The sequence below is a fragment of the Passer montanus genome, unplaced genomic scaffold (genome assembly GCF_014805655.1).
Source record: "Passer montanus isolate IOZ18808 unplaced genomic scaffold, ASM1480565v1 scaffold92, whole genome shotgun sequence".
NCBI lineage: Eukaryota > Metazoa > Chordata > Aves > Passeriformes > Passeridae > Passer > Passer montanus.
In genome coordinates, this window is record NW_024374590.1 from 1,675,945 (window position 1) to 1,691,639 (window position 15,695).

A 15,695-nucleotide genomic window follows, 5' to 3' on the forward strand; every position below is an offset into this window, starting at 1 on the left:
TTGATGATACTGAATAATAGAACAGCCTATGGTTATCCAGAAAGCATATATTGTAGCAAGTTGTCATGCAGTTGCACCCACAAAGCAAAACAGTATCCTGTATCTGGTTCACAGGTACAGATTAAAATTCAATCAGCATCAGCACCTTGAAACAAAATTGGCCTCCTGTCATTTCAGATGAACAAGATACTGCTGCTTCCCCTAGTGCAGACTATGTCAGCATGCTCACCTTGTGCTGGGCTTTTCCTCCCCTCTTTGGTACCCTCCATGATGGCAGCACAGCTTCAGCTGGGCTGTGTCTGGTGCAGTGTTGTGGAATGCTTTCTCTTTGAGCAGCTGGACCACCTGCTTTAAGGTTCTTTGTAGGCTTGCAGCTTCCTTGCCAGGAAGGGACTGATGTGGCAGGTACATTCTAACAGGAGGCATGTGCTCTAAGCCCCCAGCAGAGGAGCCCAGGGGTGCTTTGAGATCTCCCAGCTGGGATACATCATGCTGAACTAAAGCCTGTGAACTCAGAGACCATGTGAGCCTTTCCTCACCTGAGAGCAGCATGTCTTGTGCTGTGCCTATTTGCGCCATACCATTTACAGCTGGATGTTCCTGTGCATTTCAGTGTCAGCTCTAATTGCGTGGTGTTGTATCACCTTTCCTTTTTGACTGCTGCCTTCTTGCACTTCATGTGTTAGTGAAGTCCTTTACTATTCCTAGAATGAAGGTAGGAAAGACATCAAAGATAAAAGGTGGAGAGAGAAAGGGAGAGAGGATGACTCAGACTTATGAAAGTTTTTGAAAAATTCTGCAAAAATGATTCTATGGTAAAAGCTATTATAAATATGTGCTGTGATACTGGAAAAAATCATAGACATTTCTCACTTTGCTTTAATGTAGTACAGGAGCATTTTTCAAGATGAAATCTATAAAATTTATTTTCAGAAAAGTTTCATCTTGACAACTGTAATCTGAAATGAGTGAGAGCCAGGAGGGGTCTGAATATGTTCATTCAAGTCCCCTTAAAGAGAAGGAGTTTTAATGAGAATGTTCAATCTCCATGAGTGTGTAGCTGCTAATTTATTAAATAAAATAAAATGTTGCTTTTCTTCCATTTTTATTTTTTGTATGATTAATCATATTTGAGAAAACGAATTTTTAACTCTAGCTGACATAATAGGGAAGACCCTTAATATTAAATTCCAGTGGTTGCTGAGATCAGGAAAGGTCTGTTCACTGTTGAGAAAACACAATTTTTTGATGCAGATTCGTAAGTACCCCAAAAAAATATTACCAGTAAAGGTTGGTACCTCAAGGGTTGAAGGTCAACTGGGCAAAAAGTTTGGCAATATTAATTTTGGAATTAGAGTATCTCCTTGTAGTGTACAAAAACCAGCAAGGGAGAGAAACACTTACTACCTCCAAAAGCAAGAGTTGCTGAAGTCATTTATCCTTCCAAGGTGGCTCAGGTGGACTGCCATTTTCAGTATTTTCTGGAATGCAGCTACTATCTTTGCATGGGACTTTGCTCCAATATTTAAAAATACCAGCCTGGATTTGAGGCTTCCATAGGTGTCTTTGTGCTATCCCTGTGGTGCAGCATAAGCTATGCTAGTGGACACTCACACTCCTGAGCTGTAGTCCTCAAACACACACCAGTATTTCTGCACAGTGTGTATCTTTCACTACATCAACTGGGACTTGGATATTAAGCACCTTTGTCCAGCCCTTAAATCCTTTTAAATATCTAGCCCTCAGATATAGTGAGCACTATAAAAATTACAGTGTAAACTTCATTCCAGTACAGGTTTGTGTAGTATGTAGGAATATATTGCAAGAGGAGTGTGAGAGAATACTGAGTCTAAGTTTCTTCCTTCTCTAAGCTGTGCCCATCCTCCCAAGTGCAGAACAGAGCAAACATCCTGTGACAAAAAAAACCCCAGTATAAGTCATTGTTACTTGGAATACTTTGTCACAAGAATTTAAAATTTTGCCTGAGAATAGAACTGAGCTTCATGAAACAATTTTGTGAATTGTGCTTTTCTTGATGGTTTGATTTGGTTTACTTTTGCATAAGAGATATGTACGTACATAAATATTTGAACCAAATAATCACTTTCTCAACTAAGAGCAGTGCATATTGAATAAGTAGCTTCATAATTTGATATAGACTTAATACTATGTGGTACTTCATGTGATTGTATGATTGTATGTGTATCCTTAACTTGTGCCCTTCTTCCTTCTGCTTATTTGTCTCAGAAATTAAAAAAAAAATTGAATAGTCAGCTCTTCTGAGCTGCAGGAGAGTGTCTAGTACATTCACTCAGTTTCAGAGCCTTTCGGTATTAGGGAAGAATGACAGTGCAAGTACATAAAGAAGAGAAAAAAGAAAGTTAGTAAAAAAGTGCTAATTTCTGTAGAGTTTGAACCAGCAGGAGTCTCTCTTGTTCTGTTCTTCATGAAAGCACATGCAATGTTTCAAAAGGAAGGGTTTTCCAGCTGATAAAGAACAGTAAATTGTAATGCATTTTTTACTGCAGAAGTAATTACAACCATTGTAATACTGCTTACACGTATATGTTTTCCTATTCAGCACAAAAACTCAGAGCTGCAACATAATGAATGTGGTTTTGTTTTTCTGTTTTAATCTCAGCATATTAGGGAAGTCATCTTGATGCAGGCTGCATTAGTCATAATCATACCTGCTGTTACAAGGAGAGTGTATGGAATAACTGAAGCGCCAACAAATCTTTAGGCTCTTTGATCAAAGATGTATAATGTATTTAAGAGAAGGCATTAGGATAATATTCTTTTAATAATAAACTGATATTAGCAAACTTTCACAATGTTGTATCTAGATAAGAAATTACTTTGGCTGTTTACAGGTAATGTGAAAAGGAAGAATATAATAAAAAAAAAGAGGCACATGTTAAGAAAATGGATTTTCATCTAGGGAAGAAGAAATTGTGCTTAGTAACTGAAGTACAGTATGTGTAATTTTGTACAAAAATCATGCATAAGTTAAAAAATAATTGAAAAATTGATGCTAAGATTTTTTTAAAAGGTGTTTTTAGGTGCTTATGTTTTCAGGAGCTTGGATACTTTTTCAGAAAGGTTAACTTAAATGGAGTTTCCCAAACATTTGCAAGCGTGAAAGTGAATTCTTAGGCAGTTATTTGCAAGGACAAGTTACTGCAGTATTTTCTAAGATAACATTTTTGTTTCCTGAGAAGTCTTGTGAGAAATCCGGCTTTTGGGAGGAAAAAGTGTATAATGTAAATTAAAAACTTAATACAACTTCTGAATACTAATCAGTATTCAGAAAGGATATCAAACATGTTTAAGGCCAAACATGTAACAATGACAATGAGATCGTTTTCCTGAATGTGTATAACCAGTAGTGATTCTCCAAACAGAATATAATTCTTCAGTTAAGTAGTGAGAGAAGAGAGGGCCCACACATTTAAAAAAAATAAGTTTTTGAAGGAATGAGGGACAGGAGATTGACAGGCACAAGGAACTAGGAGCATGACAGTAGGAGATGGCATTATAGCTACAGCCATGGCGGTGCTGCATAGTAAGAGGGTGTTGAGGGAGGAAAAGGAGCCATCACTGAGAAGAGATAACTGCCATATGCTTGCCATGGTTTAAAGACCACCTCCTCATAACCCTCTAGTCTTTATGAATAATGCATCTGATACACAGAAATCTTTATTTAAAATATTAAATTAGTGTTTGAAACAAAAGCCACACTCCAAGAAAGTCAGAGAAGGACTTTTTAAAGGGGCATTTAGTGGCAGTAGAACAGTTGATGGCTTTGAACTGCAAGAGGATAATAGCTAGATTAAATACAAAAAAGAAACTCTTTACTGTGAGGCTGGTGACGCACTGGAACAGGCACAGGAAGTGTTCTGGGCCAGATTGGTTGGAACCTTCTTAAATGGCAGGGGAGTAGGAACTAGATGATCTTTAAGGCAGTGCCTTCCAACCCAAGCCATTCTCTGGTTCCATGCTTTTCTTTCTACAATAACTGAATACCTGAGGTGACTCATCTGGGTAATCCAAATGTCAGGGGCAACCGTTTCCTTGTTGTTCCTACCCACGTCCACCATGTCTGAATCATAGTCAACACCCAGCCTTTTCCTCACAGGTGTCACAGGTGTCTTTCTCCCAACAATGGTACAAGAAGTCACAGCCAAAAATCGTCTCAGCTGTGTCAGACAAAAATTCAAAGCAGTGTCAAGTGCACAAACAGAAAAATCCAGAGTATGTGGGCAGACCTGACTAACATACTTCACTGAAGTCCTGTTATGCCAGCCTTGATTCCTTGAATAGTTAACACCGCAAAAGAGAAGAATCATAATACCCAGAAAATGTCATGCATTAGGGAAAGAGCAGCTGTTCATTTTAATGTTGTAATGAGAAGGAAAGTCTAGAGCAGTCAAGTTCACAAATTGCCATTTTCTGAATGTTCACCTCTGCTTTGAATATCACCTCAATACTTTCAGGGTTAAAACTTTTTTTTTTTTTTTTTTTTTTTTTTTTTTTTTTTTTTTTGTGTGTGTGTGTGGACAGGAGCATTGCACATTACCACATTACAAAACCTACTATTAATCTAAATGTTTAAATGAGCCAGAGAAATACCTCATGGAAAAATTCTCTGCTTAATTTTGTTCACCCACTCACATTTTGTGTGAGCTGCGAGGATGCGAGGACATCAGATAAGACCAGAAGTAACTTCCCAGATGCATTTCTTTGAAATGTTTGCTATATCGTTCCAAAGGACACTCTGTTTTTCATTACCTTTCTGTCTATGAGCATGTCTTATTCAGTAGAGATTAAAGCTCCTTGTGTTTAAACTCTTGTAAGGGAAGATGAATTTCAGGGAGTGGTGGAAGGTATTTATCTCATGTAAAGCATAGTATTAGTTTTGGTTTGGTTTGGTTTGGTTTTTAAAAAGCTATGAAAATGCTGTCTTGCACAAACACTAAAACACTAGACACTTATCCAAAAATTTGGGGTTTATTCAAACCAGGCCCAACCCTAAGGTTTTAAGTGCCTACCCAGCATTAACTTGAAATTTCCAGAACAACAGTACATCTTGTGTATGATATGTCTTACAGGCTGATTTAGAGTACCTACTTGTAGACTTGTACTGAAGAGAGCTATCACGGTCTCTGATAGTCTAGCTCAATAAACTCACTAAGCATATACATGCTTTAAAGAGCTACATCAGCTTAAAAATTGACAAAAGGCAGTATAAACTCAATTTGATCCCAGTGGTAGCAAGCATTGTAGATCTAGCACGAGGGACAATTTTTTCTGCCTTCATGAAGTTTGCAAGGGTGCACAAGAACTGAAATGCCTGTCTTATTTGCTTTTGCCCTTTGGGTAATCACTATCATTTTAGTAAGCTTCTGACTGTACTCCAGGATATTGGTAATGAAAGCCAATATCAGATGCATACAGTATAAGACAACCTTATTGCAGCGCTGCCACCACACATCATTACTATCAATTTGACCTTGTCAGCACACTGTGCAATATGTTCTTTGCTTTAGGTTTTATTACTGCTATTCTTACTATCTGCAGGAGTTACGTGATCTAATTGATCTCTACAGCACACTCACCCACACAACGAGAATAAGTGTTCTGTCTTCAGGCATGTTATTGTAGTGATTTCTTGCATTTATCCACAGCTCATAAGTGAGCAGACCTGTTATGTGCATTATTATGCACTGCAATGTATTTTGCCTTTTAGATAAGATCTTGCACTGCCTGTCATTCACTCTCCTTTAACATGAGTAAAGAGCTTATTAGGAATGCATACTTCATCCTCTGAGATTAGCTGCTGTCAACACGTTTATGCCACCATTTATTCCAAAAATGTTGCGGAGAAAATGCCATTCAAAAAAACATATAGTTTTTTGCATGCTTATCTTCAGTATATTAAAATTTTATTCAGGTCACTAAGTCAAATTGAAGAGCTCCTGAGACCAGAAATACATAATGATTTTCAGTTTCAATAGCAGTGCAATGAAGAACTAAATGCATTCTAGAAGGAAGAATTATAGAATTGCAATAAATAGATTATCAAAATTATTTTAGGTTGTGAAATTGCAGGGAAGAGCTAAACTAGTTGTTACAGCAGTTGGAAAACTTTTCAAGGGTCAGAGAAGGAAGACATTTTGATGGAAAGAAAAACCAGCATTTGTTAATCCCCTGACTGAATGGTGAGAATGGAGAAAGCTAATGAAGGGGAGAGACAACAAAAGGACAACAACAAAAGGACAACAAAGAGAGATTTAAGAATGAAAACAATAAATAATGAAGAGGCATGGGAAGAATTAGGACAAGAAATAGCAACAGTTATGATTGCTTTGGAATAAAGAGTCAATTTCAAGCCATTTTTTCAGTTTTGTAAAAGCTGGGAATTTTATCTGATATAATCATCTGGGTTCCCTTGATAGTCTGAAAAGAAGGTTATTCCAAAGACTGACTCCTGTCTTCCCTCAGAGATACATATTGCTAAGCAGTTTGAATTATAGATGCTTTGTTCTTTCTCTCTTTCAGCAATGATTCTGATGAGAGCTTAAACTGACTGTCAACATTTCACATGGCTTCAGTTAGGGGGGATGCATCTCCCTAACAATATCAAGATGGTTTTACACCTACAACAGTACAACCTGGCAAGCAGAAGCAGCTGGGTGGTGCAACTAAATATGATAAAGGTAAGGCTAAACAAGGTTAAACCCAGCATGAAGTTGGTAAAAACAAATGGAAGAATGATTCCTCCATGTCATTATCAGAAGAGCTGATAAAATAAACAAACAAACAAACCAACCAAAACAACCCCCTCCAACAAAACAGCCTTCAGTGGATTTGTTACAGAATTATGGATAAATATTTTGATAATTTTGATAGTCTTTAAACAGCCTTATACTGCACAGAGGAGGACATTAAGTGCATTTTTTTAATCTTATTTTCTTCCAGAGAAAATATGATGTTTCCACATGAAACAGCTTCATCCCTTTGAGATCATGTGCTTTACATTCAAATCTTCAGTGACACAATTTGGTAGATTTCCCCTTGCGACTAGAGGCAGCAAGTTAGTGGTGGCAGAACATGGAAAGGACAATGTGAAGGCCAGAGCCATAACATAGCTCAGCACTGGAAGAAGCCTAGATATAAGTATTTCTAAAGTCTATTTTAATCTAAATATACGTGAGTTTAGATTAAATCAGAATTATTTGCACAGGCATTAAAATTGCTAGCAACTCAATCTTTTCTAGCCTTAAGCTGAAATACCTGACAAACATAGCACCACATATCAGAAGATCATGCCAGTAACACAAATCTTATGGACAGAGAATAGAATAGAAAAAAACATAAAAGCATGAAACCCATAAAAAAAAGGAAATAAAGAAAAGAATATAACTAAATACAGTAAAGCATTTTATACAGACTTTCAGAAAGCTTCCATTTTAACTATTTTTCAAGTGCATCTATATCTTTAATAGTCACGTTATCCCTGTCACTACAATATGCATTAATTTTTATATTAATATTTTAGGAAACCATGGAAACAAAACATTTCCCCTTTTTATTAAATAAAATTTTGCATTTAAGGATTTATTCAGTGCTGCAGCTTGATTTATTAATTGATAGATTATCACTGTAACAATGTTACTGTAGTGCTACTTATATAAAAAGCTAATTCAGATCCAAAAAGAAATTTAGAATGGACAAAATTAATTCAGCTGTAGATATACTCTGTATGTTCTGTGCTATATTTAAGTAATTGATGCTTTTCTAATGTTATTTCATTAGTAGTATTGAGAAACTTCATAATGAAACACACATCTGTGTCTTTAGCACAATAAAACCTGTCTCTAGTTGAAAAGAAATGTGTTCTATGATGGAAATTCACTTAATCTTTCAGGGCAGAGTTACGTTTGACTAAATGACTGATATGTGTATACTAATCATCACAGGTCAAAGCAGAAAAGATTAAGCAAGAGCCTTAAGACAGACCAAATTATTTCTAAGATAAATGAAACTACAGAAAAAAAAAAGAAAAAGAAAAAGAAGAAAGATGTGAACTTGCTTTAAACCAAAAGAAATTAAATTAGCTATTGGTATGTCACAAGCAATAACATTATACTTACTAAAAAAAACCCAAACAACTGAAACCAAACCAAAAAATAAGTACAAAAAAGAAAGGAAGCTGATGAAAAGTTGGATAAACAGATTATTTGTGAATATTTGTTTCAATTGCACATTTTTTTTCCTCTCAAACACTTTCATATCCCTTTGTTGCTAAGAATATTATTCCTATAAATAATGTGTGTTTGTAGGAATGGTTGGGCTTTTTTAATATGTGTTAACATGGTTTGTTATTGTATTTCTAAGTGCAATAGCTTACATTTCTAGACAAAAGTTATTAAAATAAAAGCACAGGCATCTTTTAAATGTCTGTGTCCACATCAGTGTACTTGCTAAGAGCAGTAACGAGGTTTCAAAGTGAATCCACTGGCTATTCCTGAGCACTGATTCAGTTTGAAAGGGATATGCATGAACAAGTATTTGATTATTTTTAAAGTTAACCAGAACAGGAGCTCTGGTCTCAGATCAGCCTCAGATGCACTTACAGTGCTGGGGCAGATTTAAGTGTTTGAACTAACAATTTCTCCTTTTGGACATCTTTATATCATTTATCCAGTGAAACTGAGTAAAACTAACCTAGACGATGTAAAAACCATATTGTATATAAAATATTTCATATATTGTCAATGTAGGCAGTTTAACAATGTCATTTGGATGGAGAAGACCTGTCCTATGGTACAAAACTGCTTTCTATTGTGGACACAGCATTTTTCATGCACTTTTGATTATTTACTTTCTACCTAAATGAGACAAAGCAGATATAAGTGGAAACAATTAAATGAAATAGGTCATCAGATACCAAAAACATAACACTGACTGCAAGCACTTAGCATGCATAGTTTGTGAAGAATTCCAAAGCTTAATTAACCCATACTATGTATTTCAGCCTCAAAAAGTCTCAAAAATCATTCTCCAACATATATGGAGAAATCAGAATAACTTTGCAGTTCCTTATTAAATGAGGAAAAAAAAAAGATAAATGCCTGATTTTGTTGCAATTGGTAATATGGGCAAAACTCTGTTATATTAAAAGTTCTACTGATGACTTGCAGGATGGAATTCCATGTTCTTTTTCCATTAAATTACAAAGGAAAGAGTTTATCTGATGTCACCACTTTGCACCTAGTTACTGTGGATAGACAACCTATCAGACGTGGCCTTCTGATTAGGATTTATGGTTTTGTGTGCTGAAAGAACTAAAAGAAAAATTGTCAGTAGAATTCTGTTCCATCATGGTTAATGTGTATTTTCAGTTCTTCTGAGTTCCATTTAAATCTCTTTCTCTTTGTAAACAGCTACATCTCTTTCATTCAGCACTTACCTTTTCTTAGCCAAGACTTTTCAGTGCAGACGTTAATCTCCTTGGCTTTCAATGCTGAAGTGTCCCTAATGTTATAATCAGCTTTTTATTTAGGAGCAACAGGCGACAGTTCCCAAAAGAATAGACAAAGATGATTTGTTTTAGCAAGCCAGCAAGATTTGAGATTTTGTGGCAAGCCACAAAAGACCTCAGCACATCTGAACTATACACATCTGATCAGTATGTTTTTTCCTCAAAATTTACACTATGGTCTAGACAAAATCCTAGAAATAATCTTTGCAAAGAGGGAGTATAAATAATGCTTGCTAAATATGGAAGGCCAGAAGTTGGAAGTTTCTAGCAATCCTGTTTAGAGAGATACTAGCTGGAACTCCTTTGCCAGAAAAACTCTATGTAGCTTGGATAGCAAGAATGCAGAGGGTATTCTTTCATTGTGAGAAGCCTGTATGTTCCACAGCAGGCACAGAGACAGTGTTTTACAAGTACTAGGAACCACTGTGACATCTAGGAATTATAAAGATGTTGATCACCATACAATTAATTCTAACTTGAATATAAGCACACTAAAACAATGCAAGCAAGAACAGTATATAAGCATTTTGTAGCATTTTCAGGGCACAACACTGTTAGCCAGACAATTCAGCAATTTACATAAGTATGAGAATAATGTGACCACCAAAGAAGAAAAGAAAAGAATGTAAAGAGAGACATTTTTCATAACAAAAGAGGAAAAAATGAATCTGAATTTTTAAGCTATTTTAATTTACAGGCAGGTGTTCGCTTTTATAATAATATCTAAAATCTTTACTCTGCTATTCCTTTTCTTACATGTCCACTCTGTTTCCTGTGGACACAATATAAATTAGTTATCTCTGGAAAACTGCCTAATAAAGAGTTTAGCTCTAAAGCTTGCTGAGCTTTTCAGCTTCCTTATATCAGAAGTCATGAAGTCAGTGAAACTGCTCAAGCAAGCATAGTAAGTTCTTGCTTTCTTATAGTTTAAATGGAGATAGATGAAAGTTTTCTCTATTCTGTCTCTAAAACAAAAAATAAACAACTCAAGGGCTTGTTGAAATTATTTATGACATATAAATTAAATCATGTTCTTTGTACTTTCTTGGTTGAATAATGAGTTTTAATATCACCAGTCAGACAGTGACTCAGAATTTATCACTTTTATCTCAAAATATTAGTCTTAGTTTGTTGATTAAAGAGCTGATTCTGGGTCTTTCATTCCTAATTTGCTGCCCACACATTCAGTATTTCTCTTAAGTCTCACTGTATATTTCTTCCCTTTAAAAACCACTTTAAAAATGAACCAGTTCTTAAACACAAGAAAAGTACTATCCTCTCCAAGCAGCACACTGAAAACAGTAATAGACAATATGAAAGTCTGAATCCTTATGGCATAAAAAAGTAATCTCACGTAAGAGAAAACCAATTAATTTTATCTAGCAATGAAACATCTTGATCAAAATACACAAATCTTTATCATTGTCTGGTCATTTTATTTGTGTTCTAATCTGTAGTTAACTGTTTATATGGTAGACATTAATAGCCTTAAATTTTGGATTCTTCTTTGATCCCTTATTTTCTTTCTCCACCTTGCCGTCTCCCATAACTCAGCAATTTGTTAGTTCTGTTATATACCATCCATTTGACCTTGTTTTTCTTGAAACAGTTCTGAAACACAAATCCAGAAGGAAAGCTGCTTTAAAGACATGTCAATTTTTTTTTAATGAAAACGCTGCTCTGACTAGGGTTAGCTTTCTGCTTCAGAAATTTCAGGAAAAACAGGAAAAGATAGCAAAATAAACAGTTTACAGAATTGTACCATGCCAGCCTATTGCAAAGGATAGCAAGAGAGGTGATGAGGTCCAAGAGCAGATCAAGACTAAATGATTAAGGCTATCTAGGATGAAGCTCTAATGAAGATGTACAGTTAGACTGGTATCAAACACTTAAATTCTTGTGCTTGACATTCTGAATCCTTGGTACAAGGGCTGCTATGGTACTAAATATGGGTGTACAGAAAATAATTTCAGACATAGATCAACAACTGGCTCTTCAGTAATCATCCTTCTCTCAGATTACGCTCTTATTAAGTTATATGATAACATTATTATTCTACTAAAAACCTATTAAAACCAACAAAAATGGATATCAATTAAGAATAACTTTTCCAATGACAGATTAAAAAAATAAATATACCAATATTTCCAATTTTTTTCCTTCTGAACAATCTTCTAAAATTCAAACTGTCAGTGAAGGTGTTCTAACATTTTTAACCAGTTTTAGTCTCAAAAGTTACCTATGGAAACGTTAGAAGCACATAATATGTATCCATATGCAGCTATAAACATCTTACCTGAAATTTAACTGAAGCTTAAAAAAATAAGACAAAGAATTGAAAATCACAGACACAAATTTTTAATATCTTGACATGTAATTCAGTTCTTTGAGATACCCTGTCAGACATTTGCTTTTGAGCTGGAGATACCAGATTGTCTTCTTAGCATGTGGAGAAAAAAAATCATACCTCTAGAACAGATTTATTTTGTTTTCATCCCAAAATAAATGTCCAGGATGACACTTCTGCACAGAAGCCTTTTCTTCTCAGAAGATTAAATAGAAAACCTAGAGTGATTTTCACAGTTTAAAGTATTTCTTTAAGATCCCTAGGTTTTATATGCATAAAGTCAGATGAGAAGAATCATCTCATGTGGCTCTGATTTTCAAAGTCCTTGAGTTGCAGCAGAAAACCTGGGGGAGTTCAATCAACTGATTGCTATATAAATATAAAGATAGTGAAATACTGCACAGAAAAATGTTAAAATGAACATGACTTTGAAATGTAATCCCTTGTTTCACTGCATTGCTCCCTTACGAATCAAAGCGTTCATACTGTATTGTACTTTATCCCATAAACTGGTGACTTACAAGTAAGAAAAGAGCTTAAAAAACAGAAGCTTGAATCAAGATAGTTTAAAAAGCAAAAACAATACTGTCATTCCCATAGAAGATTAAAATTAATGAAATTTTTTTTGTAGAAACTAAAGAAATACTTCCATAACAGAAAGTTAATACATGTCAGGGACTAGTAGTAAATTACTGCAGAAATTGAAGATAACACAGGTACATATTGCACATTCTTGTTTTTAAAAAATTGGGAAGTTGTTAGCAGTGGGGTAAAAAAAATGAAAGTCTAGTGAAGTAGTGCCATGGAATAAAGCAGAATTATTAAGGGACTAGAATTGCCAACTGCCTGCTCTCTAAGGGGTAATAAAGAATTCTCTAAACAGTTTAACACCCTATAGTTCTGGTATTAATAAATTCAGCTGGAAAATAATACTTTAGAATGTATTATATAATGTAACCCAGAAATAAAGGTTACAACAATGTTACTATATGAAAGAGTTATTCAATATTTCTTTTAAAATATGGATGCCAATTAAAAGTTTGCATAAAAGCTTACTTTTTAATTAAGAATAAATTTTAATGGCCTGGTGTTTAGTTGCATGACTAGGATATATTGAAAATTCAAAATCGTAAGCATATACTCACTGTCCATTATTGATTTACTTATTTTTAAGATTTTCAAAGCTATAGTGATATGGAAGTGGTATTATGCTTAAAATTCAAATATGTTTTAATTATATTTTTTACCAAATAGAAATATTTTCCCCTGTATTTTGCTGGAGAACTTACATAAGGATATGAATTTGTATTATTTATGTTATGTAGTCGAAGACTCACATGTGTGATTTCTTAATTTCTTTATTTCAAGCAGAAGTTTCCATTTTGAGATGAAGCCTGGAGAGAAAAGCAATAACAATGACAGTTCCTGCTAATAACGATCCCAGGCTGACTTTTCTTGTTTGCACAAATACTTGAAGAAATGCTACATGTCCCTGCTTGATGTAGAATGTGGATTTAGGTGCTGGATTCTGACTCAGAAATCGTTTAGAAAATTTTCTTTGGATGTTCACATTTTACTTTTCTGTTCCTCTCCCTCTCGTACACCCTCTCCCCCATCCCCACCTCTTTCCTCAGATGACAGGTTTTGGGAGAATTTTGAAGCACTTTGATTTTGACTATGTTGAAATTATTATAAGTTGAATCCATTTAGAGAGTGAATTCAACATAATGCAGATACTAAGTATTTTTCCTACTGCTGATAAAATGCTTAATATCCCTGCTATGAGGCAAAAAATCCTGCAATCTAATGAAACAGAAGAAGCACTGGAAATGAGCGAGGCATAGTAGAGATACCAAGCATTCAATTGATTTCATAGATGCTTAATCCCCTGACTCCAGTCCCCTAAAAAGCAAATGGTTCTATGTGTATTTTCTGCATTTCACTGGCAATCAACCCAAAATGCTTCATATTCCTCACAAGAAAAAATTATTTTCAACTATTATACAGAGAGGTTTTACACAGTATGAAAGTACATTATTCTCTCAAGCTTAGCGTGGCAAGAACAATTCTACTAAGCAGTTTAAAACAGATAATGAATAGTAATGTTGAAGTCTGTGGGAATCCAAATCTGAAGAGGTCTATGAGGGGATATTTGGATTCGCTCTTCCTGCTTGGAGAAGAAAATACAGTGTGTGGATTGTTAACTCACATTTTAAAAGCATTGATTTAATATAATGGACCACAGAATATTTCTTGAGTAATTTTAAGGCAGAGCAGAATAGAAAAGTCACAGCAATAGCTTGATAAAGGTGTCTGGAGTTTACTTAAATAAATCAAAATCTGCAATGCACTTTGTCATACTCTTAAGCAGAGATCACAAAATGTCATTAGGAAAAGAGAAAATACTATACCTGAAAAAAACACCCGCAGAAGCATAAAGACTGGGAAACAAAAGAAAGACTGTGGTTTCCTCTGAGTCAAAATAAGACTTTCTCATTGCAGTCACCTTAAGGGACAGTGATATTTAGTGCTCCTTATATCATGGTTGTGAAAGTAACATTAGTATTCAGTGCCTCTTGGAGAAGAAATATATCCATATACATATTTAAACATAGATGATTTATTTGCAGCGTGTGATTGATAGTGAAATTAAATTGTGACTTTAAAAAGGATTTTAGTACATATTAATGGATCAGTATAAGGAGCAAGACCTCCAAAAGTAGTTAGATAAAGCACCTAGTTGTCATTGTAGGTGAAAAATCAAAAAGGCTGATTTTCAAAACTCATTCAACTGTTGATTGATATTCAAGGTGATGGTAAGTTTCTCAAGTCTCTATCTAGTGGACAGGCAAAGTCTTGGTCTATGGGAGCCAACAGAGGAGTTGATTTTAAACCAAACACATTTGTAACACATTATACATACAAGTATACAAAACATATTATACAAAATTGAAGGAGTTCAATAATATAAAAATATAAACTAATTTTACACCTTGTAGGCTGGATATAAGCAGTGACCTGGCATATGGATAATCTATTTTTTTTGTCTATTGAGTAAGTAAAAGTAATAAGATCTTAAGTTTTAATTCAGTCTTTCCTGGTTATCTTAAGGCTTTTTCAAAGCTTATGTGTCTTTAAATGTTTAATTTTTCTATTGGCAAAGCAGCAATCCATGTCTTTTTGTGTCTGTTGTTTTCTATCATTATATGAAACAACCTTGGTTGCCTATTTTTCTTATCAATTTTTCCAGGGAATTTTAATCCACTTATGTTCAAACCACCACAATCACATCTCCTCCTCTCCCCCCCCATCCCAAACAAACAAGCAAAGAAACAACAAAGAGGTAAAAATACTGCTCACACAGTCAATTAAAAAAAAAAAAAGCTTTGCTTTAAAGAAAAATTCAGAAATGTGATGTATCTTGCACACAAATTTGCATGTATCAGTCTTGACCTCCCTGACAACATTTTGTATTTTCCTTGACTCTCAGGTTTTAAACTAATTTACATTGGCAGCAATTATTTTGATAAAATTAGAGAACACTACTATTGCCATTTGAGGATTTAATTAAACAGCCTTGGGCAGTACATTATAAAATGAGTCATAGAGTCATGTCACTAATGTTCAAACTGTGTTTAAACTTAGTGTGGCTGTTTATAATAATCTCCATCTCATTGTTCTCATTAGTTGCAAGAAAACTGCAACACATCCACCAAAGAGATAGGCATTTTGGCTCTTTTAAACTCTTAAATTGTTTAAGGACTAAAATATTTTTCAAAGGAGGTAAAAAAAAGTGAAATT